General features: G+C 33.8%; 1 protein-coding gene across 1 annotated transcript in view; it reads right to left on the bottom strand.

The window, feature by feature from the left end:
• The window catches only part of CNTN5 (contactin 5), a 1,396,301-nt gene that overhangs the window by 1,058,595 nt on the left and 320,893 nt on the right, over positions 1 to 16,813 (bottom strand). The window contains exon 2 of the mRNA XM_017545918.2: positions 15,507 to 15,645. The gene's annotated coding sequence lies outside the window, so the exon portion shown is untranslated. The remainder of the gene's footprint in view (positions 1 to 15,506; positions 15,646 to 16,813) is intronic.

The following is a 16,813-nucleotide window of genomic DNA, read 5'->3' as shown; positions in this document are numbered from 1 at the left end:
ATTTTATATCCCTAGCCAAATGAGCTTTCTTATACTCCGAATTTGTATGTCCTGCTGACTATTTTACATCTTTGCTAGTATATCAAATAAATATGTGCCCTACACCTGCCTGGAAATGATCTCCTTAATCTTCCCATCACAAAACTGCTTTCTCTAACACTTGATCAATGTCAATAAGTAGAATCTTGTTTCTAGTTTTCAAGGAAACTCCCACTCTCTAGTTCCTGAGGAACAAAATACTGAGATAATCTTTATGCTTTCCCTTTTCTTACATGTCATATCTAATCAATCATTAATTGCTTAAAATATATATTGAATCACAACATTGCTCAATTCAAAACCCTCCACCAGCTTGCTATCCACCCTTACAGAGAATGAAAACCAAAGTCCACACAGTATCTCACATGGATGTACTTGGTTTTTTGTAAAAAAAATTTTGGTTTTATCTCACCAGCTCTCTGATGTCACTTTTTTCACTCTCAGTCTCACTCACTCTTCTCTATACCAATCAAGTACATTCTTGGTTCAGGGTATTTTCACCTGATGTCCCTTATGTCCCCCCAAAATTCACATGGCTGGTACGCTTACATGTTTTATGTTTCAGAGCAAACATTACCGTAACAAAAATTCTTACAGAATCTCCCAGAAAAACTAAACCAAAAAGCCACCCAACCATAACATTCTCTATCCTTTTAACTTAGATTTATTTCTGCCAAGACATTCATCACTTCAAAATGTTGTACATTTTTATTTATTCATTAATTTAACGTCTTTATTTTTCATACTAGACAGTCACTTTCAAAAGGACAAAGATTTTTATTTTAATGGTTTAATTTTTAATATTTGTGACTATATAGTAGACGTATACATTTACGGGGTACCTGAGATGTTTTAATATAGGCATGCAATGTGAAACACGCACATCACAGAGATGGAGTATCCATCCCGTCTGCATTTATCTACAAGGATAAGGATTGATAAAATTATTCATGGCCATATTTCTAGTTAACTCATAATGGACAAATTATATATATCTGTGAATGAACAAAATACATAAAATTGATTCAGCATCAACAAGGCTCTTAGAAAATTAGAAAAAAAGAAGATGTTATAAGAATTTTTATAGATTGTTTAACACATTTTATAGCAAAAGTTGACACAACTCAAATAAATATAAAAAATAAGCAAATAAAATAAATGAACATATACAAATAGAGAAAATACCAATAAGAAAAGAAAATGGAAGCTATCATAAAATCTAGTACAGTTCCTTGGCTTCCATTTTGGCTTTGATTTTAAGCCTCACATCAGCCAAAGCAGAAGGAAATACTATAAATAACAGAATCGGAGAGATTAAAATAAATAACCATCCTGTTTCTCACTGAGCAATAAAAATAGCAACAAAATAAAATTAAACAACAACAAACAATTACCCCCTTTTACAGAATTGGAGAGATTAAAATAACCATCCTGATTCTCACTGAACAATAAAAATAGCAACAAAATAAAATTGAACAGTAACAAACAATTATCCCCAAAATGCACAACTGTTCTCTGTAGTAAGAAAAAAGAGACATTCTCCATCCCTCATTCCATTCCAACCCCCTAATGGAACCCGGTTGGACATAGTGGACAGCATGCCTTAGTCATTCCTGTGATTTCAGTATTACTGAATCTTATTATGCCCCTCAATACAAATAAATAGCAAAGACCAAAATGCAATTCAGTAGAAGCAGTTTTATGAAAGAAAAACAAGTAAGATTCAAGTTTAAAGCTGTTTGGTCAGGCTTGGTAGAAAGATAAAGAAGTCAAACATTTTTAAATGAGGGGATATTGTACAGAAGATATTTTGTTGTATTGTATATTTAAAGATGCTCTGTGTTCATGAAAGTATAAAATAAACACCTCCTTATAATGCTAATGTAAATTGAAGGAACCATTTCCCAAAAATATGTATAGAAAAATTTATTTTCTATCTTACAGCAATTTAATTTTTACAAATAAGTTTATAAATTTAAACTAAAGCATGTAATATGATATATAATACTCTGAATTACCCTAAAGTTGAATAATTTTTCCATTTTAATATGATAGTCATTAAATCATAAAGAAAACAAACAGTATAGATTTATACTGTTTTGATTTTTTAAACTTTTATAGAACATATAAATAACTACTGACATTATACTCTAGATATTCCAAAAAAGATTTCTTATACATTTTTGTTCTTTGAACAGCCTCAAATAGAAAAGAGTCCTGGAAAAATACGTAACTTACTATTTGACTGTAATATTTATAAATTAACTTAAATTCCATATTTACAACACTTTTTTCAAAAGTCTCTTCTAAGGCTATGCTTATCCTCATTTCACATACAGCTTAATATTAGGAAAAAATTGAACGTACTGTCCCATCTCTAACATGATACAGAGAAAAATTAGAAAAACCTGTACTATGATTCCCCTTCTGGCTTCAAAGGGCATAAAGAAATGCTCTGTATGCGTCCTCATGTTACTTCAAAATTCTTGTTAAAGTTCTTTTGAACATGGTAATTAATTAAAAAAAAAAACTGTACTGCGAAAGCATGTTTCCCCTTTACTATTGTGAATTGTCTTATTGATTTTCTTTCTATATCTACTGTTTAGTGCCTCAGCCTGCCGAGTAGCTGGGATTACAAACACCTGCCACCACGCCTGGCTAATTCTTGTATTTTTAATGGAGACGGGGGTTTCACCATAATGGACAGGCTGGTCTGCAATTTCTGACCTCAGGCAATCCACTCACCTCGGCCTCCCAAAGTGCTGGGATTACAGGCCTGAGCCACTGCACCAGGCCTGGTCCTTATTCTTTTCAAGACATTAAGAAAATTGTGGAAGAAATAGAAAAAAAAAAAAAAAAAAAAAAATAAATTTAAAAAAAAAAAAAAAAATTTAAAAAAAAAAAAATCCCTGCCCTCACAAAGCTTACCTTCCCTCCCTTCTCTCAGTGGGCAGATAGATAATACAAGGAAGAAAAAAAAAGAAAAAAAAAAAAAAAAGCCTCTTTTATTTTACAATAAAGGTAACAGTATTAGAAGTAGAAGACAAATAATAAAATAAATGTTAAGGTATTCCACCACAGATTATTTCCTACCTAGTATACCCATTTGAGTCATGTCATTCAAGCAACTCAGAGTGGACAATTATACACTTAGCTTGTATCCAAGATATAACCACATCCCACAAACAAGTGAAACATTCTCTTAACCAACTTATTTTGACAATTTTATATCTAATAGGTAATTTGATTAATATTTTTGACTGAACCTTCCTCGTGTTTGAGGGACTAGTTACAATAGTGTAGCTGACATTTATTGAATTTACTATTGTATACAACCATACCCCTCCAATAAATCAAAGGTTAAATCATCAATCTAAAAACAAAAAGTTATTTTTTTTGCCCAAGAATAAGGTTCGGGTGAAGAAAGCTCACATATTTCCTGATGAAATTTCTTGTAGGATTCTCTGTGTTTCCAGGGACTCTGACTATATTTTAATTGCACCTCAGTAGCAGATGCTGTTAATGCCCCAGTCCGCAATGGTGAAGCAGTCCACCTGCAGGCACAGAGGACCGCTCTTGTACTCGTTTTCCCATCTCAAGGGTCTGAGTCTCACAGCTGCTTCTCCGCCTCAAGATTTTCTCTAGCACCATGGGAGCTTACTTAACCAAGTACAAGGCAGCCTGAAAGGGATCTGAGTCTTATTAGCCCTAAAGTCAACCATCACCCATGAGGCTCATTAGGGGCATATTTTCCCCAGCTTTCCGTCTATCATTGTGAGAATTCTGACGTATGTTTTGAATGAAAACTCAGAGGTAGGATATGCAAGAAGTTGGAGCAATATGACTACTCGCACGTGTGGATTTGTTCATTATTATGTTGTTCCTCGACTTTTCTCCATTCCCTGTCTTGTTTTCCCCATTCTCTCACTTCTGCTTGCTTCTTCGGATCGCCTCCTGTTAAACCACTTTCAGGGAATGCTTAAAGGGAACCCAGGTTTCAAAAAAGCAGCTTCCAAAAACAATCTGGAAATTGTATTATAAAATATCTAGAATTTTTTGCATAGGCACCATATAGGTAACATGACTCCAGAGAACTTATGTTTTCATAAATAGGATTAAAAGATCAAAGATTTCTATGGGGCAGAAGAGAGATGTGGCTAAAAACAGAGACTTCAGAACAAGATTGCATAGATTTGAAGCCCCTTCAAATAGTTACTTCTTTAACTCACTGCTTTGAATTCCTAGAGATAATAAGCTTGAACTAGTAAGTTGCTATGAGAATCAATCATAGAACAGATTCTGATACTTAGCAAATCAATGGTGAATATTTACTACTGCTGTTATTATAGGTTTTATGAATTTGGCCTACAAGCAGTGGTTGAAACAGCTCTGGTGCTGTTGAACATGACTTCCAGGGAGGTATTGCTGAGGAATACAGTGAACATTCATTATTGTTTCATATATGTCTGTTTGGCTTTGCTGATAGTTAGGCTGAGGGTGAGAAAGTCAAATCACACCTACTCAAGTCAGGCAATACAGAAACAATGTGTATTAGAACCATATTTCATATTTGATTAAATAGAAAATAACTAAAATTACCCTATTTATACAAATCTTCAAATTTAAAGATGATATTGGCATATATATGTATGACAACATAGGCCAACACATGAATAATTTTTAATCAAAATAGCAGTTCCAGGTTTACACTTGGAGCTATAATTCATTGTGCTGGAACTATTGATGCTTTTCATGGAATTTTAAACTTTAGGACAGAATTCTCCTTTTAAGCAAACTAAATAAATCTATTTTATACTGTAGTGATATTTGTTTGATTGCATACTTCTATTAGTAGTTTTCAATACTCTGGAATTCTGTTAAACATTGAGGTGTGTATTTAAATGTTTTAAAGCCCTTTATTCTGTTCTACTTTCTCATTTATTTCTTATCATAACTTGAGTAATCACTGCATGCCTCCAAGAGCCAAAACTGAGAAGCAGGGTTGAAACAAGCACTGTTTGGGCCTAGAGCAAGAACAAATGGTGTGACTAAGTTTACCATAATTAGAAATGGCATTGAGAGTAGTTAAGGTCTGTGCCACAGACTTTGGTTTGGCGGAGTCTCACTGCTACACTGTGCCTCGCTCTTCCAGCTGGGAAACGCTGATGCTTCTTTAAGCTACACAGATGACTTTCATTAGAGATCTTCTCATCCCAAGCATGTAATCATAGTTATTTATGAATGATTTAGAAGAAAAATAATCACTGCCTAGAAGCTCTTGTGTAATTATTACAAGAACCTTAAAAATTCTAGAAGGCTGCAGAATCAACTTTCCAGAAAGAAAAAAATAATGCTTAAAGGAAATAGCTTTTATATATTTTCTTCATATTTCCTTGAACTAAGATATGGCTTAGACATTTATTATAAAAGCAATGTGCTGAATTAGTCATAAAGCAGAGATACATTTCATTCTTAATCAGTAAATATGTTAACACTGCTGAAATTCTTTAGATGAGCCCTATTCAATAGAAACATGCAGGCAACAAATACGAGTCACATATATGTAAACAAGTTTTATAAGAGTAACCAAAAGAAAAAAAATAGAGTTATTTTTAAAAATTTACTTTGTTAACCCAATATATCGAAAATACTATAATTTCTAGATTAAATGATATTAAAATATTTTATATTCCTTTTTTTCATACTGTGTCTTGGAAACTTGTGTTGTATTTTATTTTCACAACATATGTCAATTCAAACTAGCATAATTACAAGGGTTCAATAGCCACATGTGGCTAGTAGCTAGCTTTGCACAGTACAAACTTAATTAACAATATACTAATATTGCTTAGGAAGTGGCTTGGTCTAATTCTGTTTGTGTGTGTGCATCTGTGTGTGTGTATGTAAACTTTTGTTTTAAAATGACACATGATAATTATACATATTTATGTGTTACTGTGTGTTATTTCAATACATGTATATATTACATAATAACCAAATTAAGGTAAGTATCATATCCATCAACATGCCTTCCCATCTGTTGGCTACTTTATGAACTATTTCAAAGTTGCTTTGCAAGTGGAATTTTTCATATGCTTACAGTTTCCTTAGCTGCTACTATGGGGCTGTCAATTCTCAATTTATTGAAGAGTCCTGTGTGTATTTCTAGAAGCCTGTCTATCTTCTCACATTCTCTTTTTACTCTCTTATGAATTGTGAAGCCAGACAATAAAATTTGTTTGAATTGCTTTCAAAGATGCTTACGTAGTTGTGAGTGAGAGTCTGAGATTTTTAAGAGCAAAGGACATGATTTTTATCACTCAAGCCTTGTATGTACTGGCCCTTTTAGTTTTGGTTTAATTTTCAGCTCCTGATTTCATTCTTGACTATCTATATTTTTAATAAAAGGATACAATGCACTGTGTACGTGAGAGAGACAGAGAAAGAAAAAGAGAGAGAGAGAGGTGATGAGTTGGTGATCACTATACTTTTACCCATAGCTTTGAGAGTATGGCATTTTTTATCTTCCATTCAAGCAGGTCACCATGAGGACAATAATACGACAATCTGTTATCATTAACTCTGTTGGAGGGTTCTGAAGACACTAGAGAGAATTAAATGACCTGGAAAACTCAGTCTATGGGAAAGTCTATTGTATTCATCTCTGCTATTTCCACTGCCATGCATCATTGAAATCCTAGAATATGATTTCCTACAGTGACATATAGACACAACAGAAAATTTTCACCTTCCTTTTAACCCCAAATAATGTCTCAGAGATTTTTTGAAATATTTCCCATTCTACGTGCTAGCTTAGTATCCAATATCTTAATTATTAACACATTGTTAAAAGTTATTTTCAGAAAGTAATTATAAAATGTTTAATATTTAATCAGCCTATTTGAGAAGCAAAGAAATAGGAAATATTGAGTATAATAGGAATATTGTTTGTAGATTAAACCTATGATGTTTTGGTCACACTAAGTTTTGCAGATTTTCCCTATTCCATAAAGCAAAAAGAATGCATGAGAATTTATAGGTATAAGCAACTACAAATTTTAAGCTTATTTCCCTGAAATCTGTCAGCTTCATCTTATTCCAAAAGTCACCTAAATCATAGGCAATCAAAAAACGTGTTTATTTTTTCCCATTTTCAACATATCAGAAGAAAATCGGTAAGAAAAAATTGGTTGAATAGTAAACATACCAGCTTGCCAAGTGTAGCAATAAAATAAAACCATAACTTTTTACAAATGACATCTGTAATCATGGTAATAGGACAGAATTGACTAAACACTGATCTGGTGCCACAATGTGCTATTTAAAAACCACCAGGGCAGTTTTTGGACCATTTATTATGCTTTCCACACATGAACTCATCACTAAAAAGCACAGATAGGCAACAACTTCTAAATTACAATGCAGAAAAATATAGACATTTTAACTTTATTTTGAAAGGAAAAAGAAATACTATTTTGCTAAGTGAATTCTGTCATTCATGAAATAACATTCCAATATTTGCACCTCTGGCTATCGCCTCTTAAAATTTAGTGAGGCAAATACTAACATTTGGAAACCCTTTACAGCGTAATCTTTGATACTAATAGACTAATTAATTAATTTACCATACCTTAGCTGCAGGGGTTTTCTACTTCCTAATTTTGACATCTTGTCCCTGAGGATGACAGATCATCACTGGAAGGTTACCTAACAATTGCAGAGGCGTGGTTGCCAATTCTCTTTATTTACATTTTAACTCTCTCTTTCCCTTAACTGTTGCACGCCATAACAAAGTAAGAGAAAAACTTCAATCTGGAAACATAATTTGTAATTAAAACAGGCATATGTGTATGAAATAAAAATCTGTCTTGGTAAGTGGGAATATCGGTCATGTCAACTGTTACTTATATAATTTATTCTCCAAATATTAGTTTAAAATGCACTATGTGCAAGACATTATAGGGGCACAGATTGGTATAAGTCCCTAGCTTTAAAAATACTCTATAGGGGCTGGGCACCGTGGCTCACACCTGTAATCCCAGTTCTTTGAACAGTTGAGGTGGATGGATCACATGAGGTCAGGAGTTTGACGCCATCCCAGCCAACATAGTGAAACCCCATCTCTACTAAAAATTCAAAAATTAGCTGGGGGGTAGTGGTGCACACCTGTAATTCCAGCTACTCAGGAGGCTAAGGCAGGAGAATCGTTTTAACCCGGGAGGCAGAGGTTGTAGTGAGCTAAGATCTTGCCACTGCTCTCCAGCGTGGGTGACAGAGCAAGACTCCATCTCAAAAAACAAACAAACAACAACAACAACAAAAAATACATATATATACACACATGTAAGTACAGGAAATAAAAGCAGATGAATAAATATTGATAAAACCAGTTATTATGCATGTTTATTTCATATGAGATGAAACTGAGATGCTGTGTAAACAGTAGGATTTGATCTTAATTTTAACATGCAAAGAAGGGTAATTGGGAGCACAGGGCATGTCAGATAGGGTTAAAATATGACCAGAGAAATTAGTGAAGGAAACTGAAATGCATATTTAGGGATAATGCGTTGTCAAAATTAGTGGAATATAAATTACTTTGTAAATAATAGTTCTGTCAGTTAGCTATTGCAACATAACAAATCACCCCAAAACTTGAAGTTTTAAAACAACAGTAATTTATTCTCATCTTGGGTGGCTGGAGGTCAGCTGATTATGCCTGGGTTTGGCTGGGATGGTTCATCTGGGATGACTCTAGTCCACGTATCTTTCTTTTTCCTCCTTATTCCCTTGACAGTTAAAAAAGAGCAACACAACTCATGGAAATATGCAGTGTGTCTTAAGGCTGGACCTCACAACTAGCATACTATTACTTCTGTTAATTCAATTGATCAAAGAAAGTCATATGCTTAAACACAAAGTCAAGAATCAAGTGTGTGTGGGGCCTAAGAGAGCTAAGAGACCTAAGAGTGCAGAGGAAGGAAAGATGTCTCATTGAGATTTTGACATCTGAACCTGCGGCAAGCCCGGGCCACCCTCTCCATTCTGCCAGCACTGATGGGCACTCTTTGTTTCTGGCCTGCTCTCAGCTCACTGACCAAGTCACAAAGGAGCCTGAGGGCCAATGCAGGGGCAGGGGAGCCGAGAGTGAGGTCTGGCCTGGGACACAGGAGGCCTCCTTGGATAAAAAAGGACTTATCTTTTCTTTTTCTTTTTGTTTCCCTCTTGTTGCTCAGGAGGGAGTGGAATGGTGCAATCTCGGCTCACTGCAACCTCTGCCTCCTAGGTTCAAGCAATTCTCCTGCCTCAGCCTCCCTAGTAGCTGGGATTATAGGCATGCACCATCATGCCCAGCTAATTTTTTGTATTTTTAATAGAGACGGAGTTTCTCCATGTTGGTCAGGCTGGTCTTGAACTCCTGACCTCAGGTGATGCGCCCGCCTCGGCCTCCCAAAGTGCTGGGAAGTATGAATATTTTATTCCTTTACTGAGAAGAGCTGGCAAGTCACACAATGAATGTGCAGAGATAGGAAGGCTTAACAAATTGAATACAACATTGCAATCTACTTCAATGACAAACTGCAAACTTGGAAAGTTGATCTACCGCAGATCTGTTAAAGTAATGATTGCCAAATTTTTTTTTCATTATTATTTTACAGGTAAAAGAGAGTTATTAAAAGTTTAGGCACCAAGATGTTTTGTCACAATTTTATTTTCTTTTTCACTTATTTTCCATTATAGTCACGCCTGCCATTTTGTTAACTGCTATTTGTGGGCCTATAATATGTTTCTGTATGTTGAGGTAATGAAATTATTACCAAGATTTCTTTCTTTCTACAATTTAAAGTTCTTAAATTGTTTTGAAGTCTTACATCTAACAATAGTTATTTTATTTATTGTATGGCATTCTGAGAGATGTTAATTTTTGATGAGTAATATATTTTCCTAGCATAATTTATCGCATTGTGGATTCTTTCTCCACTGGTCTTTAGTGTCACATCACTTGTATATCAAGTTTTCACAGAGACATAAAATGTCCTCCATGGTTTCTAGTATCTTCTAGAAGTTACTGCACGGCTCTACAATGCCACCAAACACATTATCTTAATTTTGCTAAATTAACTTTTTGAAGTTAGACCAAAATAAAACCAATTGAGGGAAGATTAAGACTCTTGAAATTGAGTATTCCCATCTATCAGCACAATATATCTTTCTATTTTTATGCATGTCCTTAGCTTCTGTATATATTTGGGGTGTGTGTGTGTGTGTGTGTGTGTGTGTGTGTGTGTGTGTCTCAATGTGTGTGTGGGTATGTTTATTTTTAGGCATCTTTTTATCAAGGTTAGGTCAGAAAAATAATAATAAAATTTAAGGTATTTTAACTGAAAAGAAATGTAGACATCAACTTGTTTTAAACTGTTAGATGAGTTGAAGAAATAAATGACAGGAAAGACCACTGCTAAATCTTAAACTGACTGATAGTTTTCAAATAGTTGGCCAGTGCAGAACTCTAGATAACTACCAGCAATTAGCATAGCTTCCAGCACTGAGGCATATGATACTAAACAATGCATCTGAGGTCACTGTGACTGGAAGGACAATGATAGGACTTCTGTTTTTTTTACATTTTCCCTATCTCTTGTGCATCTTCCATTGAGTGGCACCTAGTCATGAATCCTGCTCACAGGTGTTTTGAGACATGCAATTATCAGAGCCCCTGGCCCTCTAAAATGCTGGATAGCACAAGATTTAGGAAAGAGTGCTATGTACTAACCCAAAATCCAGCATCCAGCACAATACTACATAATCGTTATTTATATTATGCATGAAATCTCTTTTTATTCCATTTTCGAATCATTTACGACAGAATTGTATCACTTTTCTGTCTAAGTCTTAGATTACTAATGCCAAAAAGGCCAAATCTATATTTTCTTCCCTTCTTTTCCCCTACTCCCTCTGTCCTTCCCTCTCTTCCTTCTTCACTCTGTCTCCTTCGCTCCCTGCTTTTTTTCATCCCTCCCTCCTTTCCTTCTTTTTCCTCCCTCCGTTCCTGCTTGCCTACCTTCTCCCTCTCCTCCCTTTCTTTGTTTCTTCTTTTCTTTTCTTCTTTCCTCTTTTCTTTGCTTCTTTCCTGATATACTTATTTTCCTTTTTTAAGTCTTACAAGACTTTCAATAAAGTTTTTGTCCACTCAGTGGTTAAAAAATGTATGTTACTCATTCTATCACAGTAATAACCATCTGAGAAACACTTTTCAGATACCAAATTCAAATAAATGGGATTGTGTGTGTGTGTGTGTGTGTGTGTGTGTGTGTGTGTGTGTGATTGCTTGTAGATACAGATAAGATAGATTTTGTGTGAACTTCATGTACCCTTACAAAAATGAGATATTATCCACTTTTTATAGTCAAATGAAAGCTGAGGTTTATAAAAACTGAGATGCAGCCAAGTACCTTTATTAGCAAATATTACAGCAGAGACTCAATGCTAGTTCTGCCTTATTTCAAAGCCTATAATCTTGCCCTTTGTCAGAATTGCCTCAGTACACTCAGCAAATATGACAGCTTCTAAGGAAAAGTCTGTATCTCCTTAAGAATTTGTCTGTCTAGGATTCACCCTGTATACTAAGCTTAGTGAAGAGAGATGAGCTGAATTTCAAACTCATCTAATGAAGAAAGAGAGCCCTGTAGGATAGCCCTGAGATGCTCAGGTGACTGAGCATTCAGACTAAGGGTGTCCATTGCTTGGATGTAAGCAGAGGTGGATGGAAATTTTCTTATACTCAAAACCTATTCCAGAAAAGTCATTTTGGAGTGTGTCCTCCATCGGCAGCTTTCCTTGAGGTTCAACGGTATAGAAAAGCACAACACAGATTAAATGGAAATATGTCCTCTGTTTTTATGAGTTATTTCCACAATAGAAATATTAAATAAAGGTTAATATTTCCTGAGCAAGTATCACATATGAGGTATTTTGCATATATTCATATTAATGAAAGTGTCTGCATGTTTTCAACTTGTGGATGCCTTGTGTCGCACTAGCAAAAATTTATATGCTAGACAGCCTATAAGCTCTGTTACATTATCACATTAAAATTTATTCCTTATTTTTCTTCCTCTTGCTTTGGGCAAATTCAGTTTTCTTACATATCCTTAGGAACTTCAACTTGGAAAATATTAATTCACCAACATATTTCCTATAGATAGGCTGATATTGAAAATAATCCATTGATATCTAACTTGAGCCACTGCCTCCCACAACCACAACTGGCAGATAGAGATAAATGCTGCCTAAGAAATTCATGCAACCTCAGATTACAATGTTTCATAGCAGCTGATAAATATATTTATTTAAGTCACTCAATTTTGGTTCACCATACTAGGCATTTTATATTTCATATAACATATTTTCCTATAAAATGTTTCAAAATAATATTTTCTAAAACACAAAGAGCTGCAAGTATAGTTAAAATAAATAATCAATTTTTATAAGTGGTAAGACAGATGTCTATAAAAACCACCTCAAAATGAATTAAGCTTTTATTGTTGAATAACGGTTTTGGGTGGAACTGTTCTATCTCCCTTCCTGATGATAAAAAATTACATTTTTCATTCATCTGGACACGTGACCCTTGAAAGATTGCTGTGGACACTCCAATTGCTAGGAAGTTCTTTCAAGTATTCAGTCAAAACCATCTCCATCACCTTCCTTCATTATTTTGCAAATCTAGCCACACTGTAAACACTTTAGCAAGTAGTAGCACTGTTAATATATGTAATATTTACATAGCAACTAATATGAAAAGTTTTTCTTTTCAAATTTGTATGCAATTCTCAGGACCATTAGTGATGAAAATTAGATTTTCTATTTTTGAAATCCAGAGCACATTCTACTCTATTCTCATCAAATGTAATACTCTCTAAGAGCTGCATGCATTGATACTTAGAGGTTTTCTTTCATGAGATGATGAGAATCCTGGCAATGCTAAAAATCTATAAACCTAGAGACACTCAGACTCTTCTCTAATGAAATGAAGCTCTTCCTCTTGGAGCTGAGCCAGTGTCTCCTGGATGAGTTGTCTAAGTTATTGAGTGAAACATTTCATTCTCAAAGACTGAACTCAGGACCCCTTTTAATATATATTGCCTCTTATTATGGCAGGAATTGAGTTGGCTGTGTCAAGATGAAACCGTCAGTTTTGCTGCTGAATGTTTACAGTTGTTACAGTGACAGATTAGAGGCAAGTAAATGAATGAAATGGTGTTTTATTTAAAGTGACATTGTGAATCCACTCTCATCAGATTCATCAATTCTAATTCACTTATGTCTTTTTGGAGTGCTTAGTTTGTCTCATTTGTTTCAATTGCTTCTACCAATATGCTTTTCAATTAGTTGGAAGGAGTAACAACAAAAATGACATAAGAGTGCACTCTGCTCTGCCAAACCTGATTCCACAGGTTCTCTGTGCAGTTAAATACTCCACATCCTCAACTTGAAACCTGAATTTATTATAGAATTGACAAAGAGCCTCTTCTAAAAAATTAATTACAGTTCTGTTGAACTTCATGAATTTAATACAATTCAGCTGGTAATTGATAGAATACACTCTTTCACAGGTGTCCAAGACATTTACTCTATTCTATTCCCATCTGCTGGTGACTCTAGCACAAATTCAGACTGCATATCCATCATCCATCAGGAAGTGGGCAGTAGAACTGAAACTCTCTTACAAACAGCTGCTGTGCTGTGTTCAGTGGTTCAGTTGTCATTCTTTGAATGTCACAAGCATCATAAACAACTTGTTTCTAACATTACCAAATTCAATTAAGGTGCTTAGATTTAATTTATCTCTAGTATTCATAGATATCTCAGAAGTAAAAAAAATAACTTAGAGTTTGATTTGTTAAGCTGTGTCCGTGATTATGAGTTAAGGACAAAATGCTTTATACACAGGTAATAACAACTTCCAAGATGTTTATGTTTACAGACAGATTATAGATTATTTTGTTTTGTGTATATAACTTATTTTTTAATATTTTTTATTGCAACAAACAGAACTTTGATGGCAAAATTTGGCTTAAAATCTGTCTAATGTTAAAATATAGCAATGGATTTATATGCAACTCAATTCTTTCCCATGATTTGAAGTTTCACAGATACTTCTCCTTCCCTTCTTTATACTTTATTTTCCCTTGCTTTTTATTATTTTAATTTTTTTAATGTGGTTGCTTTTCTCCATAAGATTATTTTAGAGATACCTGGTACAGTTAGGGTATGCAATCAAAATGGCAAACTGGCATGATTTAATGAAATTAATAAAAGACACGTGGAAGGTAACATTTTCTGCAATAAGATGTCAGAATTTGAATGTGGCTAGTAGAAAGTAAAATCAAATATCATGGTAAAACTTTAGACTCCTACACCTTTCTAAAGTACTGCTCTCTCACCCACATTTAGTAACTTCTCTTCTTTAATGCTAATTTTCAAGCTTGAATGTACTGAAAGCATAGAGTAGGATGAGGAAAATCCTCTCCTATTTTGAATCAATTAACCTGGATTAACCTAACAAGTTAAAAGATAAACATGTGACAGCCTTTAAGTTGGGTATAATATTGCCAACATTTTATAAATAAGCAGAAAAGAAATATAATCATTCTATATTCATAGTGCATTGACCTTTTTGGTTGATCATTTTAAAAGTACATCAGAAGTATTGTAGTTAAGTAGCACACAGCGGATTTAATTCAAGATAGTCTACTGGTGCCACTTAGTCATAAATAATAAATGCCTAATGATGTGTTTCAAAATATTTTAGAGTATTCATTTTAAAGGATTATTATTATACAATGCCCAGTTCTACTCAAAATAAGGATACTTATGGCTTAGTAATTTCTGTGGATTATGTAAGTATATAAGTATGTGGAGTTGCTGTTCAAACTGCATAAAAGCCATCTTCCTTTAGGAGTTCCCTTTTCCTGGCGGAGATGACTCTCACTCTCTCCACCCATGACTTCCTGCTTATTTAACTTAAACATTGTCTTCAAATTCGAGCACATGAGAGTACAAAAGCCATCCACTAGAACATTACACATCAGTTGAGAAAGATACCACAGAATAAGAGGCTACCCCTGAGTATTGCTTTTCTATCGTTTTCAGCAATTTTATACCATGTTCATTTACTTGCCATCCTCATCTCAAACTAAACAATTAGTATGAACAAGTATTTCACTATGTTTCACTTTAATAATATTTCCAGAATATTTATAGGGCATTTATGTTACTGACACAATCAAGGTGTTTTCAATTCGAAAACAAATCACTTAATTTGAGAACATATCATATTAAGCTTTAGCATACTGAGCAGTTATAGTAGGAGCTCCGTTAAGGACATGCATGAACCTTACGTTGTTTTTCTTATTCAGCATTTATTTCAATTTAATAGGCAGTTTAATCAAAATGAACTGTACCTGCTTTGTGAAAACAAGGTCCAAAGTATGCTCTTGACGAAGGAACTGTTTTCTGTAAAGTAATCCTTTTGAAGTAGTCATGCAAAAATGATGCTTAGTAGATCCTGAATGGCATTAAATGGCAATCCTTTAAAGACATCTGTTAAGAAATGACATATACTATTGTGATTATGAATGATCCTTTTTTTCAACTTTGACAAAATCCCACTCTTTTTATTAAATACTTTATATCAATGTTCTATATATATATATATAGTTATACATACAATCACTATATCTTTTACCCATATAAACAAATGCTTACAACTTCTAATTAGGTATATTTATCTAGTTGCTTTTTCAGATATAATTTTTCCTTTACAATTTATATTTAAAAGCAGGATGTTACTCTAAGCTTACATGGGTTACAATAGCTTAAAGTATTTAATACACTAACTTATCCCTGCATTCCCAGGTTTTCTTAATTTTTATAAGATAATAATGAGAAAATTCTATGCTATTCCTAGCATTTGCATTGTTAATTTTTTTATTTTATTTAAGAATTTACAATATGCATTTTTCTTAAAAGCTTATAAGTGATTTACATTTTAAAATATGTTTGAAAATGATGTTAGTGCAAATTCCCTGGTGATCTGAAGGAAAATTACATGAATGAGGCCACCTCTATTCTCTTTATTTCTAATGAAGTATATTATTTTAATAAAATTATCCATACACAGAAATTTTTATTTCTATTAAATTTAATCTTTGATAGATTTATTGATGAATTACCATCAAAAACATAGCACAGCTACCCATACATATATTTTAAATAAGAAACTAATAACATCTCTTACTGCTTTCAGCAATTTTACACCATCTTCATGTACTTGCCATCCTCACATCGAACTACAAATTTAGTAAAGTCGAATATTTTACTGTTTTTCTCTTTAATAATATTTCCAGAATATTTATAGAGCATTTATGTTTACTGACATAATCAATGTGAGTAAGGAATATAAGTTTTAGAACTTTAGATTGATAACTTCAGAGTGATTGAAGGCTATCAACTAAGATTCCACGTTAAGACACTTCTCAGAGTCCAGGGAAACCTAAGGTGCATATTTCATGATCAGATTGAGAAAAAGTATTGCAGTTGCTTGTAGCTGTCACTGTTTAAGGGTATTGACCTTTATGACTTCTATTTATGTTATTTGGAACTTCAGGTACTTGACATTTTTGTTAAAGAAAAGTAGTGAAATATCAGTAATTTTAATATGTCAACCTGACTTCCTTTCCATACTGTTTTGATTACTGCAGCTTTTGGA

Source organism: Cebus imitator, unplaced genomic scaffold (genome assembly GCF_001604975.1).
Source record: "Cebus imitator isolate Cc_AM_T3 unplaced genomic scaffold, Cebus_imitator-1.0 Scaffold182, whole genome shotgun sequence".
NCBI classification, from domain to species: domain Eukaryota; kingdom Metazoa; phylum Chordata; class Mammalia; order Primates; family Cebidae; genus Cebus; species Cebus imitator.
This window is presented reverse-complemented; position numbering and strand designations above follow the sequence as displayed.